Genomic DNA, 15,000 nt, shown 5'->3' with positions numbered 1-15,000 from the left:
CGATGCTGGTGCAGTGGATTAATGTCCTGTGTGCTTTCCTTATTTTTCCAGGTATAGTTTTGGGCACTATTAATCTACCTCTGCTTGCTCTTTCTGATATTTTTAGTTCCATGATGTTTTCTGCTATTCCTTCTATCTGTTTTCCATGCCTGAATTATCATGTAGCGTTCTCTTCTCCTTTCTAGACTATATAATTTTAAGGATTACAGTCTTTCCCAGTAGTCAGGGTCCTTAACTTTGTACACTCTCTATTTGTGCAATATCCTTTGATAGTGTGGGTACCATATCATATTGCCAAATATTCAAGTGGACTACGAACATATGTTTTATAAAAGCATAATCATATGTTCAGCTTTTCTTTTTTTGAAGTGCCGTAACAACATTCCCATTTTTGCTTTACATTTTTGCCAATAGAATTGCTATTTGATCATGCATAACATGTTCCTATCCATCATCACACCAAGGTCTTTAAACTAAATGCTTCCTTATTTGTGATTGTCTCATTATAAGGTCCCCTATATGCATATAGCTTTCCTTCTCTGTCTCCATAATTATTGATTCTCAAAAATTTATCAGAGTTAAATACCATCCTATATACCTCTGCCCAATCATATACTTTGTTAAGGTCTCTTTGTAGAGCGTTCCTATCTTCATCACAAGTAATTTCTCTACTTATTCTTGTGTCATCGCGAAACTACTCACTACCGAATCCTTAACATTAACTGTCTATGTCTTGCAATCATAATAACAAACAGTATTGCAGCTAACACCGTACCTTGTGCACACCGGATATTACCTTGGTTTCATCCGATTTCTCATCGTTTGCAATAAACTATCTGTTTTTTCTGTTGTGTAAAAATTCTTTTAACTATCTTCCTACTTTATCCACGGTATTGTGTTTTCTAATTTTCTTCGCTAATATATTATGGTCTACCTTGTCAAAAGCTTTTGCAAAAGTCTAGATAAACCACATCTGTTTCATTTCCGCTTTTTCATATTTTTTTTGTGTATATGTTCTCACGGTGGACTAACAGTTGGGTTTGTGTACTTTTCCGGGTAGCGAAAACCATGTTGTCCTATATTAAACAAATTATTTTTTTTGTTATTAAATGTTTCATAATATTTTTCTTCATTACCCTTTCATACACTTTCATTATATGTGATGTTAGACTCACAGGCCTATATTACTTGCCTCTAGTCTTGATCCACTTTTGAAAGTAGGTGTAATATATGCTAATTTGGTGCTCATCATAAATCTTGCCTGTATCTACACTTGTCTTAATAATATTGCAAGTGGCTTTGCGATAGAATGAACTATTTTCTTTAACAAAATAGCAGGAACTCAATCAGGCCCTGCTGCAGCTCCATTTTTAATTTCATTAATAGCCTGGACAATATCAGCTTCATTGATATCTATGTCAGCTAAATATTCACTATTTTCGTCCCTTCTATATCATTGTCTTCATTATCTATTCTAGGGGTGAATTCTCTCTTATATCGTTCTGCCAATATGTTGCAAATTTCCTTTTTTTCATTCGTTAATCTCCCTTCAATTCTTAGAGGGCCTATTTCTATTCTTCTTAATTACATCGCTGTACAAAAAAAAGCGTGTGCCGCCAAACATGGAAGGAAGTGCTGCAAGAAACAAAGAAAATTAGATATTTATTTTCTTGTAGCATTTCCTTCCACGTTTGGTGCCCACGCTTTTATTTTTGCAGACGTGATTAAATGTAAGAAAATCTTGGTACGTCTCATAAAATATATTTTTCACTTTTTAGTGCATTTCAATAAAAGAGTGTTTATTTTTTTTTCTTTATTTGATTTACTCTTGAACCTGCGGGAATGGACGATATGGTCGTATTCTCAGTGTTTTTATTAACCTAAGTAGTGAATTAAATACCTACATTAGTTGTTCATGGACGTGAGTGTTCAATATGATGTAAATACGTTTATCATTAGGATCACTCCTTAAAATCTGTCAGTTCAACATATTGTTCCCGTCGTAAACTTTGTGCATTGCTTAGCCGTTATTAAAATGTTCTTATATTTCTTTCCAACATATGTATGTAGAAATGTGTGTACTTTGGAAAATACCTTAAAGCTGTGTATGAATTTTGTAATGAAATTTGACCTCATGGGCATATGTCCCCATATAAGTCCAATGGTCAGTTTAGATAAGTTAATAATGTGAAGGGACAAAGTATTGAGTCACAATTTAAAAATAAAAAAAAAAAGTTGACGGCCGTTTGGGAGGGATATGATTGGCCGTAGCCCTCTCAGTTAACTCAGCCCTGCCTGACATCTCTTCCTCTTTAGGAACCTCAAAAGGGTGAAAAGTTCTGCCTCATTTATCGGATTAAGTCCTCCCGCAAAAATAAGGAAAATCATAAAACCTGGCCGGCTGTATCACTGGGATTCCGACTGACTTGTTATTTAGCATTGGAAATATGCCCCAGGGGGTGGCACCTCTTTTAACGAAAAGTCTTGCTTATTATTTAGTTTATACCATTTACATTAAAGTGACATATTCTCTTTAAAAACTTGAGGTGCCTCGGTTTTTTCAATTAATGTATATTTTTTTATAATCAATGTATATTTAGGTGTTTTTATTAATACTATTATATATCTTTACAGGTAAGATTGCTGCAGAAGTTTATGAAAGTAATGAAAGAAACAAATTTTTAGCTGACCATATAACGATTGTAGTAGAATAAGGTAAGACACACACACACATTATATATATATATATATATATATATATATATATATATATATATATATATATATATATATATATATACGATGGTATTTTCTCTTTCTATTTTATATTACAAAGGTTGCAGTTAGATTTTGGCAACCTATATTCGCTTGATTTCGGTTTGTAATGTGTTTTAAGTGTTCCTTTAAGTGGAGTTGCATTCATTCACTTGCTGCAAGACTTTGTCGATTTATATTGCGTTGCTGGTGAAGGAAAACGTGTACGAAATTGACTGATCTTTATTTACTTGAAAAATAAAGTGCAATTTAAGTTTTGCTCCTTTCCAAAGACATCGGTATTTTTAAGTTACCAACTTCAACTTTTCTTTTGAACTTTAAGCTTTGTATAAAGAGTCTTATGAAATCGAGACGTAAAGTTTGGAAACGTTCATCAGCGGTATATTGTTGACTTAACTCTTACAGTTTTTCTTTATTCGTTTTTAGCCATTTTTGCGTGGGCTCTCTGCTGTCACTGTGAAAGGTCTGCGATTAGCGAGCTTGTTTCATAGATATGTTTCGACTTTTTTTGTTTTCCATGAAAGTTAGTCATTTCATTTATGTTTGCATCAAGTTCTTTTTAGATAATGTTCATTAACTGAATCTGAAATACCGTGCTCATTACTTATAAATTTCACTCTTAAAACTTTATGATCACTTCATGTTTATGAGCCTTTCAAACACCTTTTGTGTGATATAATCCAGATGTATTTTGTATTACGCTTTGGAGACACGTAACCCTTCTAATTCGTAGAATATATGTTTGCTTATGTATGAGAAAATCGTAATGACTGCTTCTGAACATTTTTTTTTTTTTTTTTGTTTTTTTTTTTTTGTTATGATTATAGAAAAAGTTATGCGTAACTATCAACTGGACATTACAATTTGAGAGAGGGAAAAATTTAAATTTTGGGAAGAATGTCTGGTTTGTTCAGCCTGGCTTCAAGTTCGATGCTTGAAAAAGCAAAACTCCACGCACCAACGCCATTGATTTTGGTAAACAGATTTAAACATTACTTCTCCCAGGAACGTCTGTCTTAGGGGCCTTTGTATTTCGTATAGATCATGACAAGTAGCAGTTTCTGGTTGGTAAAAATATGTTTTAACATTATCATAGGCAAGCTCTCTCTAGGTGCTTTTTTGTACTCGTTAGATCCCCCAACCCCCTTCCCTTCTCTCACCCCCTTCCCTCACCCTCTTTGTACAGAGACGCAGATAACGTTATTACAAATATTCATTATGCGTCAATACTGACACTTTTGTATTTATACCTTCCACTGCATTCATAATCACCCTTTTTAATGAATGCATATTTTATGTCGTATCCCTCCTCTGGTTTACTCAGTGGCGTATTTGTGTATTTCTTATTTCTTTTTTGGTCTCAGAGAGCGTTAATGTAACTGACCAGGGAGACCTTTTAGTGGATATCTCATCTCCCTCAGTGCCATATTATTGATATATATATATATATATATATATATATATATATATATATATATATATATATATATCTATATATATATATATACTATATATATATAATATATATATATATATATATATATATATATATATATATTATTATTGTATGCATGTATATTTTATTAATTTTCTTCCGTAATAAAAAAAGATTTAGGGTTTCCTTAAATGTTTTCCAGTTTCTTATCACTTCTTATTTCGTGTCAGACGTTTTGACGAAATGCTGATCCGTTGTTGGATCAATGAGTCGATGACGTTGATTTATTTTATTAATTTACAGACGAGGTCGTACTCTTGATTAGCGCTCTGTATAAGAATTTGACCAAGCAAAACTTTGTATTCTGTATAAGATTTTGACTGTATTGTGAAATTTTCGGAGTTCATTAGTAACATGTATTTCATTATCGATATTTTCAGTTGATGATTGACCGATGGGGAAGAGAGCGATTAATTTTAATTACAATCCTCACTTCCTTAATTTTTCTCTTTTTTTCTTTTTTGCTACAGGGAATAAATATATGATTGGAGGTATGAATGTGTAAACTGCGCTATAATCTGTAGCGTGAGATTATATAGAACCTTGCTATTGTATCTGGAATTGGTGTTGAGGGAATGTGAGTTCTCCCCAAATAGAGACGTTGATGAACATTCAGGAGAGGACGTGGAGGTTAAGACAAAGGTGCAGACGAAGGTGGCTGCGGTTGTCTGGGATGCAAATTCCCGAAATTTATACTAGTATTGCATGAGCTCTGGTTTTTTTTTGCATGCCCTTAGATTAGGTCAGGTTAGTTCAATGTTAGGTATGATTCAAGAAGATTCTTTGGTTAGTTTTTAAGATATGGTGTCCCGCGTTTTCAGGGCAGGTTCGGTACTCGGCTACAATTTGGGAATATTCGGCCTGGATATCATGAGGCAATTGTAGCTTAAGTGAATAAAGGGGAGGAGGAGAACATTCAGAAGATTGGAACGCAAATAAAAGCTGATTGTGATGTTTAGTTTTAGATATCGTGTTATGGGGAGAGTCTTCATCCCCCTGGTTTATTGAGGAGTGAGGAAGCTAGGCCATCGTCCTTTTTATAAACCTAAAGTGCGAGGAACCTCTGGGTGTTTATCGCTTTCTCGGTGAGTAAGCTTACAAACTACTTTGTAGTTGTAGTTTTAGCTGCTGCTGTTCTCGTTGGGTGCGTAGGAAAGCCTAAATAGGTCTAAAAAAGTTGTTTCGCGTTGAGTTAAATATACGGGAGTTTTAGGAGAGGATATATATGATTTATGAAAATGTAAGCAATAGATAATTGTATGTTAAACAGTACAGAACAATTATTTCCAACAAATTATAGCGTATTTACATTAATTGTCGTTGGTGAAACAACGCTCTATTTGACCGTAGATTTTAGCACGAGCCTCGAGTAAGCTGGAGGTCGGATCACACCTTGTTTTCATTGTTTTTTACCTTTTCCATTTACATTTCTTGGTCTTAGTAGATTGGCTTTAATATTATTTTTGCTTATAATCAGTTTGAAGAAAGAAATTTGATGGATATAAAAAACACCCTATTGATCTTTCGTAGTTTTTGCCGATCTCCAAGCTTATTCAGCATATTCACTTAGCCAACAGTTCCTTCTGACCTGTTTCCAGCTTCGATATTTTCGTGACTCAGCCTCTCTCTCTCTCTCTCTCTCTCTCTCTCTCTCTCTCTCTCTCTCTCTCTCTCTCTGGTTTTCTTATTATCGTTTCTCCTTCCTTAGCTAAAAGATAACCAGACAAGAAATAATGGATGGAAACTAGAACTGAAGAGATACAACACATCCCACTGTGGGAACTTCTTTACATACAAGTTATGTGACACGTGGAATAAACTGCCACCAGAAGTTGTAATCAGCAACAGCGTGGAAGAGTTTAAAAGAAAGCTAGACAAAATCATTAGGACAATGTGAATGAACAGTAAAACCTGCTCCTAGAAGAGTGAGCACACGAAGACTCGTCGGATGGACTAACAAGTCTTTGAAACATCCTAATCCTTGTAACTCATTGTGACTCTTCCTCCAGTATCTACTTTCTCTGGCGCGTATTCCCTTGTTTTCCTGTGAATGGTCAATTTTCTTAGTTATTTCCCCAAACATTATCTGGCATCACTTTCCATTTGCAAGAAACTTTTGCTAATGTACCTCTTGTAAACAATTTTATCAACATGGCCATTGAGTGCATCTCACTTCTTTTAATTCCACTGTAAGTCATACGTAATGCGCTTGAAATATGCTAAGAACCAGAGGGGTAAGAGAATTTTCTGGAGTTACTACTGTCTTCGTGGGGAAATGGTGCATGTGCACGCGCGCGCACACACAGACGCAGAAATACACACACACACACACACACACACATATATATATATATATATATATATATATATATATATATATATATATATATCTATATATATATATATATCTGTTATATATATATATATATATATATATATATATATATATATATATATATGTGTGTGTGTGTGTGTGTGTGTGTGTGTGTGTGTGTGTGTGTATATGACTGGTAAAAATGTTCTGTAACAACAGAATTCCATCTAATAAAAGGAGCCCATAAAAACACCAAAATGTAGAGAGAAAAGTACTATATATCAGAGACTGCTGTCTCTCTCTTCAGGTATATGAATGATTCATATACCTGAAGAGAGAGACAGCAGTCTCTGATATATATTACTTTTCTCTCTACATTTGGTGTTTTATGGGCTCCTTTTATTAGATATATATATATATATATATATATATATATATATATATATATATATATATATATATGTATGTATAAATATATGCATATCATTCCTAATCAAGAAAAAAAATTTTTGATACACATATTACGTGAAATAATTATATGCTCATATTTCATCATAACCAGTTACACATAACGGTACACAAAATCCAAGAAAACCGAAAAGAAATTTATATGACATAGAAAGAGCAATAACGTCGAAAGGTTGATCTGCAAAACATCTTGTGTTCTAATCCTGTGTGATTTGGCGTCTTTATAATAACTTAACTGAGAGCACGTTTCAGATTAGCTTTTTAAAAATATATCTCAAAGGCCAAAGAAAAGGATCAGATTACCTGCCATGTGTCCCCATTAATACCTCTACTTCACTATAATAATAAAAGCCGAATGGATCTTGTCCTCCCCAGGGTGACAGCAGGGGAGACATGACACAGCTACCCACCCTCTGCAAACTGGTTTGTCCGCCGGGTAGGGGCGGGATAGGTATAGGAACGGAGGGAAGGGGAGACAGCAGGTCCGGTTTCCAGTGCTCGCTAAGCTCACCAAGCTCGTTACATATATTCTACATCGTTTTTGTTAACTTTCAGAAATAGCAGGAGGTTGCCGTTTTCTTTAATTACTCTTCAACAGTAACAATGAGCGGCTCGATAAAACCTCTTGGATACAAATCTGCAATATACTCCTAATTCAGCCTTCCCCGGGAGTTATTGCGAATCTATATGAAAAATTATGAATATTCAATCATCTGTTTTCATGTCATGTCGCAGAGACAGACGGAAAACAGAAGACACTCCAAGATGAAGGTAAAATAAAAGAGAAACATAGTCGCCCACTTGCCGTCCGAGTTACTCCCCTCTCCACTTTCATTCTGTTGGAGTCTGGGCCTTTGAAAATATATTATGACCTGCCTCAGTTCCTCAACTGGACAACAAAATTACGTTGCACCTTTTTACCCTTCCAGGCTTCACAGTGCTTTCAAAATCTTTGAACGGCAACCTTCAAAATGTGGGAAAGAGAATGATGTAATTTCTCAAACAAGACTTGCATCGGAAACTGAGCGGAAGGTGGAAAGAGAGACAGGAGGAAACTCCAAGGGAAAAAAAAAAAAAAAAAAAAAAAAAAAAAGAAATATATATATATATATATATATATAAACTTTTATTTCCATATGTTGAGCTCTAACACTTCCTTCATTGTTCGCAATAAATAGTATTACTATTTCAGTTATTATTGTTATTGATGTTATTCTTGTTATTAGTAAATTTTAATTCTTCGTTTTTCTCGGGAATTTCCTCTGGTCTCTCCTCCTCTCCTGCCTTCTCAGCTTTTGATGCAACTCTTATTTGGAAAATTAAAATTCTCTCTCTCTCTCTCTCTCTCTCTCTCTCTCTCTCTCTCTCTCTCTCGTATTTTGAAGATTTTTCTGTAAAATATTTAATTATATGTGAAAGCGTCGTGAGGATTGGAAAGAAAAATGTGTAACGTAATTTTGTTGTCAAGTTAAGGAACCGAGTCAGGTCATGATAAATTTTTAAACGACCTGACTTCAGTATGAAAGTGGGAAAGGGAGAAACTCGGACTGCAAGGGGGCGACTGACTTCTTCGTTGTATTATGCCTTCCTCTCTCTCTCTCTCTCTCTCTCTCTCTCTCTCTCTCTCTCTCTCTCTCTCTCTGCAAAAAGTCGTAAAAAATTAATCTTCTCAATTTTTCGTATAGATTCGCAATACCTCCATGAGCAGTAAGTTACATTTTTAGGAGGATCTGTATCCGCGAGGTTTTATTGAATTGTTTTCTGTTACTGTAGCAGTGTTGCGGATGAATTTAAGAAAACGGCAACCCCCGTCTGCTTCTGAAGATAAACATATAAATGCTGCAGCCTGTATAGCAGCAACGCGGTGTTGGTGTACTAAGAATCACGAAAGCAAAAGTAAATTATAGGAATCTGTAATAGATAGTTGACCCCAAGTGTTTTAACCCGGTATGTATCCCAACGGTAAAAACATAAACTAAAGACTGTAAATATCATAAAGAAATATGAGTCCAAGATGACCCCCGAAAACCATTAGGGGTCACTATTTAGAAAAAATCCCATGACAGGAAATGTTTTAGTAACTGAAGTATTTATGTTAGCAGTTTACAGTCTTTAATAGTTCTCTTATTTGTGGTATGATGAATATGTTTTTACCGAACAAATATAGGTACACAAGCGTATATGCTTGTAGGTATGTTTATATCGTTCTCATGTCTACGTCTATATGAATAATGTATAACAGAAGGAAGGAAATGAAAACCCAGTTTAGTTATGTAGATTATTGTCGGCTGTTGTGAGGGATGCTTCTTGCAAACTCGAGTTCTTATTATCGTAATCAATGAAAACTTAAGACGACACAGAACTACAAATTATCAGAAACGTTGTTCAAAAGCTGGACGTTTTGCATGTTTGAAAAATAATGTTTCAGTATTTTAATTACCATGAATTAATAAAGTATCATGTTTTCAATGCAGCGAAGATAACCAAATGGAAACATTCTTCAAAGATAGCTTTTAAAAATTATGGTTTTTATAGTAGATAAAGGCTTTACTTAAATAGAAGAAACTTCAAAGAGCTAAGCACATTGTCGGTTATTATTTTAGATATACAGATACATTAATTAGTTAAGGAAACGTTGCTAAGGTTGCGTAGAGTGAAGTTATAAAGAATTCATGTAGCTGGTAGAACACGGTAGAACACAGAGTAACAGACGGTAGTTGGGACAAGATATCAAAATTACGCTGTACTGTGGAACAGACTCCAAATTCCCAGTCGTAATTAAGAGATTTTGGTTAATATACTTTTGGTCACACTCAAAAATGTGAAATTCATGACTTTTATTCACTTTTGTAATAAGCACAAGGTAACAGGAATACTAGTCTTCTGTATGAATCCTATGTATTCTTACTTTATAGCAAGCTACTTGTGTAGAATATATGATGTCACTAAGAGTTATATCATGAGCTACTATGAGATTCAGGGTCTCTGTAACACGGTTTTTTGGACTTTGCTCCTTGTTAAAGCATCGGATGTAGCTGAAAGTTGACATATGTATATTTTACAACCACACACAAATTTTGTCAGCATTATCAATAACCTAAACCCGATAGTTTTGATTTTTATAGAGTAAAAATGAACTAGCCTACGCCATGGCCAATGATTACAAGCCAAGAGTCGAAAAACATTCATTACGTAAGCAAGGTAAACAAACACCTTTTGACTAAATGTTGCCCCGCCCATCCACCAGACAGAAATGCCATCGGCTCTGAAACCCAAAGACTTTATGAATGGCGGAACGATACACAGATGTGGGTGGGGTATCAGTGCTAGCGTTGTAATACTACTGTAGCAGTAGTGCCGCAACAGTATAGCAGTAATATACATGAATTAAACGTTTAGACCAACTGCTGGGATCCTTGAGGATCATTTAGCACTTCTTACACCTACTCGAGAAATTAGTTTTTATAGCCAGAAGTTAAATTTTCTAATCCAACAATGCCCATGGTAGCCTTCAGCGTTATCCTGAATTATAACGAGGCGAAAGTGGGTGGAGCCTCATGAAGTCACCATTCTGACGATAATTATTGGTGAAGGTTTAAAGCCAATATACGGTACGGCTATTTTTTTTCAGTAAATAGGTAGATAGCCAATAAATAAAAATTGCTTGACATTGGATATAGCAAGTTAACAAATCAAGCTTGTCTACTATGTTTTTGGTAATTACCAACTATTCCCTACATCTTGTCAATCTGATTGTGACCTATAAAGTAGACTGTAATTTCTTTGGAAACTTATTTTGGGAGTTAGACTAATAATAATCGAAGTGTTTTTGTATTTATTAACATATTTTGTTGGTTTGTTCATTATGACAATTATCAGTGGGGAGGTTCCAGAGTTCATAAAGGTGTACTGCTTTGCTTGTATTTTAAATTTGTATGTCATTGTTGCCAGAGGTTTAGCCTTCGTTGCGTATAGCCAATCATCCATCGAGAAAGAGGGAAGAAATGATGTCATAAGTTACGTAACGAGTGCGTTCGAAACCTTTTCTCTGAGTAAGTTGGCCCGTCTTCAAAAAAGGTCACTTTTACATTATAAGTACCAAATTTATTCAACCTACGTAGTGCAGAATACACTCAAAATTTATGTGTTGATATAATATGTATTCTGAATAAGCGTTATATTTATGAAATGCATAGATAAAAAGTTATTGCGAAAAAACCGTGTTACAGAGGCCCTGAATCTCATAGTAGGTGGTGAGAATTTGGGTCAATTTTTATTGCTGACTTGTCCAGATTTATTTTGCCTCTCCCAAAGCTAGGATTGTTTATAAAAACTAAAAAAAAATAAAAAATAAAACTTTAACTCCTTTGGGGAACATCCATTAGCTGTTTTTAATCTTGTTTCGTGAACCCCAAACTGTCCGAGTTTCAGTTTTATATTTTGTTCTCTAAGTTATTAATATTCTCGTAAGGGATTGTTTTCATGATTTTATGTACAATTAGAATATTTTTATTGAATCGCAGCCTTTAACAATAAATTTGAGTTAGCATTAAGGTCCCAGAGATAGGAACAGCATCATTAAGCTTTTGGTTAAAAAAAAAAAAGTAGAGGCATGTTGGGAACATATGACAATTTCTACTTTTGGGGAAGGTGGGGGAGGGGGTGGCGTGTCTAAAAATGAGTTCTATACAGATTTTAATGATAAGGTAACTTATTAAATTTATAAGTTAATATAGGATATATTAAATAATAAAGTATAAGTTACAATGAATTTAATTGTAATGTATATAATCGAACCACAAAAATAAACTTCTGAATGACAAACAAACACTTGACGTGAACCATAAGGATAGAAAGTGAGTACTTGGGCTGCATCATCCGGAGGCCAATGAAATGAATCCGAAAGTATACAAACACATCTGAAATAGTGAACAAGAGGAAATCTTAAGATTTCATGTATGAACAGAATCGGACACAACTACCCCAATGAAATAACAGCCCAAAAGTAAACAAGTAAAATGTAAAGTATATTTCTATCCCAGTAAACAAAACGTTAAAATAAGAGTAAAAACAAACAGAATTAAATACAATTAAATAGTAAATTGACTAAAGAAATACAATCAAACAAAGTAACTAGAAGTATGAATGAGTATGTAATTCATGTATATTTAAGGTAAGTATAGGTAAGGTACGTATAAATTGGATAAGTATAGGTAATAACACATTTATCACATAAGCATCGATTAAAGCTGCAGGAATAAAAGTAAAGATCTGGACAGTTTAAAAAGCAAAGAAAAAATAGCTTTTCTCTCACCTTGTTTTTAGTGTCATTTAGGAGATAGGTAAGCGGGTTCCCCTTTGGCAGGTCCGGGTCCAATGGTAACTTGATAGAATTATTCCATATTTGCGTAACACATGACCGTGATGCAAATGGTAAAATCCATAGGTCACTAAATCACTTCAAAGTTTAATCCACGGTAAGTATGACTGGAACTTCCACTGAAGACTGCTGTTGTTAAGTTCTTGACAGGTACTGCCGGTTCTCCGTCACTCAGTAAACCAAGAAAACATTTTCCGCATTAAAATTGGTGGTTTGTTTACGGTAATAACCATTTAAAAGGATTAGACGAGAAAAGCTATTTATGAAAATTACGTTAATTTTAAAATTGACTAATTAAGTAATTACATAGGTAAAGTACTTTAATACTGATGCCGTAGTGATAATGCATATTTTTTTTTTTAAATAACTAGTAAAATTAAAGGAATTAAATACATATTTTTATACATGGCGGGAGGGGGCCTTTTGAGATATATTTTTAACGAAGCTAATCTGGAAAGTGCTCTCTGTAGAGTCCTTGTAATAACACCAAATCACACAGGATTTGAGCAAAAGATATTTGATAGATGTGCCTTTTAACATTGTTGCTCTTTCTATGTCATCAAAAATTTTTTTTGGTTTATTTATCTTTGTGTATTTATATGTTTGCGTAACTGGATACGATGGAATATTTACATATGAATGTTCTCATATGAAATGTATACAAACAGCTTTTTTTCTTCTTGATTAGGAAAGATATAACATACATACGGACATACATGCATACATCTTTTCCCGCCGGAGGCAGTGACCCCAGAAAATCTCTTACCCATTTGCTTCTCAATAGTTATTTCAAGCGCATTATGTATGACTTGGCAGTGGCATTAGAAGGAGAGAGAAGGATTGAAATACTAAGTTGATAACCAAATTGTGTCCAAAAGATACATTGACGAAATGTCCTGCAAAGTGGTGTGTGATACCAGAGAGTGTTTGGACTTGGGAGAGGTAACTTGGAAATATGACCATTCAAGATAGAGTAGGGGGACTGATCATCAGAGCAAGCAGATGCAGGAATAAGATGAAAAGGGTAAGAATGAAAGACAATGAGGAAGAGAGAGAGAGAGAGAGAGAGAGAGAGAGAGAGAGAGAGAGAGAGAGAGAGAGAGAGAGAGAGAGAGAGAGGGCAGACAATGAGCTTTCAGATGAATGAAAATGGAAGTAAATGAAGGAACGGTGGAAATGGGAAATAACGAAAGGTCGAGTCTTGAAAAAATTTAATCTGGAAACGAGTAACAATGATATACGAGACTAAATTAATATTCTGAATAAGGAGAGGGAACCCCACAAATACTGGCAATGCTTAATTGCGTGTTTCATACAAAATGAATACTGTCTTCTCATTTTATGTCCTAATCCTTGCAAATTTAACTGATATTTGAGAACGTTAATATCTCTTCTAGGTAACGTATCCCTTTTGAATAAACATATTAAATGCTCCAAAGAAGGACTGTAATCCTCTTAAACGAGAATGTTCAAGTATATATACTCTAAGTAACTGATGGAGATGACCTGTAATCAATGACAACAAGATCGACTGAGGTACATTAGATGCTTTAGGGAAGATTTGAATCACCTTGAAGAAAACAGCGTTACTTCCAAGCATATAATCCCACTTATCAGAATATTTTTTACGGGTATCATATGCTTTCAACTCTTGCCAATCGAATGAGGGAAAGTATTACGGAAATTGGATGTTTTCTCCTCGCGAACAAATTGAGCCTTGCAATAGTACAAAATGATTCTTGTAAACTAAACCAATAGTCTTGCTCTTGTAGATTAGTTTATAAACCAAGTAATTTTTGCTCTTCTAAATGAGTTTACAGTAATAAAAAAAAAGAGAAAATCCATCTGAAAGCAAAAATGTTTTTGGATCAAAAAGGTCATTTACCCCAATTAAGCACCATAGTATTTTCTTGATATGTGGAAGAGAATAATACTTTTTCAATGACAAATTTTATGTTACACTAGAAAAACCTCTTACTCTTTATCAAAGCAACCTTCCTGATAAAGTCGCCAAAACGTTTTGTAAACAAAGTGATAAAAATTAAATCAGCATTGTAACCTTTCCCAGCAAAAGAAATGAACTTGTGTTTTTAGTTCAGAAAGATCTGCAGCGTTAAATATGCATATATACTATGTTAGTCAGGTCGAGTCTTGGCTGTAATATTCCAGATTGATGCACCGTCTGATCGGTGATTTATCTGCCTTACAATAGCGCTGTGACATATTATGAAAGTCCATCTTTCATTGAGATAAGTTAACCGGGCTAACTTACTCTTCTTCATTTTAAGACGACTTTAATTTTCGTCTTTAATTAATATTTGTGAATTAGAATTTACATTTGTATTTCTTCTGTATACACACACATATATATATATATATATATATTTATGTGTATATATAATATATATATATCTATATATTATATAAATAATATATATTGATTATATTAGATATAGATATATATATCTTATAGATATATATATGATATATATATATATACTATATATATATTATATATATATAGATATATATATATATATATATATATATATATATATATATATGTAT

This window comes from Macrobrachium nipponense, chromosome 8 (assembly GCF_015104395.2).
Source record: "Macrobrachium nipponense isolate FS-2020 chromosome 8, ASM1510439v2, whole genome shotgun sequence".
Taxonomy (NCBI): Eukaryota; Metazoa; Arthropoda; class Malacostraca; order Decapoda; family Palaemonidae; genus Macrobrachium; species Macrobrachium nipponense.
Note: the sequence above shows the minus strand (reverse complement) of the source record.